The sequence below is a fragment of the Micropterus salmoides genome, unplaced genomic scaffold, assembly GCF_014851395.1.
Source record: "Micropterus salmoides isolate LMB-PRFRI ecotype aquatic unplaced genomic scaffold, ASM1485139v1 Ms_hic_scaffold_5, whole genome shotgun sequence".
Classification (NCBI taxonomy): domain Eukaryota; kingdom Metazoa; phylum Chordata; class Actinopteri; order Centrarchiformes; family Centrarchidae; genus Micropterus; species Micropterus salmoides.
In genome coordinates, this window is record NW_024044237.1 from 39222937 (window position 1) to 39226134 (window position 3198).

A 3198-nucleotide genomic window follows, 5' to 3' on the forward strand; every position below is an offset into this window, starting at 1 on the left:
TTGATACATCTGAAAATCTGAGATCTTTAGAGTCACTGTATGTCTTCAGACACTTATAAAAGTGTTAATGAGTTGTAACTGAAGGCTTCATTAATGGTCAGTGAAGACCAGCTTTTTCCACAACATGGCAATGCAAAAGTTCTTATAATAGCTTATAATGTCCATAAAATATTAGTAATAAATGTCCATAAAATATTAGGCCCAAACATTGTTTATAAAATAAATAAAGCCATTAGTCACAACTTACAAAAAGCTTCCAGTATAAAGGGTGCCTCAGTAGAATATAGGCACTGTTTTTTAAAAATCACATTTGTGCACAATAACTTTGACAATCTTTTAATAACCACAATAGAGATGAATTCTCTGAATTTCTGAAAAATAAAAGTTAGAAATTATTATTATTACACTTTATTGTCCACCTTAGTGGAAATTTGTCTTCGATTCCTCAGAACAGATAAACAACAGTGACACCACAGTTAAATTATAATTTAAATAATAAATGAATTCCTCATAGAAACAAGGTCTGAAACAATATTTATAAATGTACCATGTTATAAAACTAATTTAGTCAATATGCAAACTGTTATATATATACTGTTGGCATATATTAATTATTTATTTTCTTGTCTTTTATAACTACATATATATGTTCTAAAACGGGAAAGGGCAATACTTGCATTTCACTTGAGATTGTTTGTATTTTATGACAACAAATCTTAAGTTAACTTTCAACTAAACTTTTTTGAAAGAGGTTTCCACTGTATAGGACCAGAAGAAACGTGCCCAACTACCAACTTGCAATGTTTAAGACTTTGACAGGTCATCTTCTTAGCTTATTTTCTGAATAGTCATAATGTATTCCTGCCTTACCGTGAAACAGCATGAAACAGATGAAGATGAGCTCAGCAGGCTTTACTCTGTCATTTTCATTCTCAGTGAAGCCTCTACTATAATAAGTGCCTCAGATCACATACCAAAGAAGTCAAAACAGTGTGCTCCATCAGAGTGAGATGTTCTGCAGGGGTAACATCAATTTATCAGTAATTAGGTGAAATTTGTAACCACCTCCACTGACTAATATTGACTCAGTTGACTGATTGATGTGGCATGACTTAAGCCATAGGGGTTTTCCCAGTTGCTTGCAGAGATCCACTCATTTTTGAGTAACCATATTTGCATAATGATTGCATAGATTGTACAACAGGTTGTTGAATCATCAACAGGTAGATTTGCTTCATAATGTGTATTCTTGTATTTGTGACAGCTGAGGCCAAGGCAAACACAAAGGTAGGCACTTGGATGGTTGTTGTATCAGTTGAGAATGTACAAAAATTATGCTTTGCCTCTTTTAGTGCTGCGATGGTTAAGTATGTTAGTGAGGCTGAGGAGGCTGAAAATCAGATACCTTTAGTCATATCAATTCAAATCCATTCAATCTAGCTTTATTGGCATGAATGTAAAACAACAAATGACACTGCCAAAGCCACAAATAAATTACAAAAGAGCAATTCATTTTATACAGTTCATTAATAACTATAAAAAAATAAAAAATAAAGATAAAGTAAATAATACAGTAATAGGGTTTGTGTATGTGTGTTAAAAAATAAAATATTAAAATTTAAATAAATAAATAAAACAGTATCAAATGTGAGATTAAAAAAAAACTAATATATTTAGTGCATGAGGTTAGAAAGTGCAGCTCTGTCTCTACCTGTCGTCTGTCACACTGGGAGCAGATTCTCTTCTCTATCTGTGGCGACCCTTTTCTATGGCCAGGCTGTGTTCACTTAGTCTGTATGTTGTCAACATTTTCTTAGTTTAGGACATTTATTTTGCTCAGGTAATATGCCAGTGTGAATTCTCTTTTTAGGGTCAGATAACATTGTAATTTACTTTGTGTTTTGATCGTTTCTTTCCAGTATTCAATATATTTTTCTTTTTGCATGCTGATAATTTGGTCTGGTCTGCTTGAGTTGGTGTTGCTGTGCTGAGTCTGGAGACTTGTTACTGCAGAGAGCCTCAGGATCAGCTGGCTGAGGGGACTCTTCTCTGGTTTCAGCTCCTGGTATGTTACGGCTTTGTGATGGTATATCTGGGGGTTAACTGATTTTAAGTGATTGTAAAATTTAATTGATCTTTTCTGTATTTTTAGTAAGAGGGGGTATTGGCCAAGCTCTGCTCTGCACAGATTATTTGTTGTGTCAAGGTTGTGCGTGTTGTGGCTTCACAAATGCTTTGCTGCATACCTCGGTTGTAACGAGTGGTTATTTCAGTCAAAGTTGCTCTTCTATCAGCTTGAATCAGTCGGCCCATTCTCCTCTGACCTCTAGCATCAACAAGGCATTTTCGCCCACATGACTGCCGCATACTGGATTTTTTTCCCTTTTCACACCATTCTTTGTAAACCCTAGAAATGGTTGTGCGTGAAAATCCTAGTAACTGAGCAGATTGTGAAATACTCAGACCGGCCCGTCTGGCACCAACAACCATACCACGCTCAAAATTGCTTAAATCACCTTTCTTTCCCATTCTGACATTCAGTTTGGAGTTCAGGAGATTGTCTTGACCACCACACCCCTAAATACATTGAAGCAACTGCCATGTGATTGGTTGATTAGATAATTGCATTAATGAGAAATTGGAAAACAGGTGTTCCTAATAATCCTTTAGGTGAGTGTATATTAGCTGTTAAGATCAGTGGAGATGATGCACAGGGACAGGATGATGACCCCAGTCATGTTGATGAGGAGTGAGAGAAGGAACAGAAGGAGCAGCAGCAGCAGCAGCAGCAGGAGGAGGAGGAGGAGGAGGAGGAGGAGGAGGAGGAGGAGGAGGAGGAGGAGGAGGAGGAGGAGGAGGAGGAGCAGGACGGTGAAGAGAAGCAGCAGGAGGAGAAAGTAAATGGAAACAGACAAAACAGTGACAGGTACATGGGTTTGTTTGTCACCTGTGTAGCTGTACAATCAGTAAAAGCAGACACACACACACTCTCACAGCATTGTAGTTTTTGACTATATTTAAGGTGAAGGTCTTCAGCATAATCTGATTCACTGTATACAACACTAATATGTATTAAAATAACTGCAAAAAATATTTCTGCTCGCCCCCAAAGGGCGCTTGCATAGAAAACCTCTCCGTCTCAATGTCCCGGGCTGAATTTCAGTCAGGTGTTTACAATAGACTGTATAAAGGTGTTTA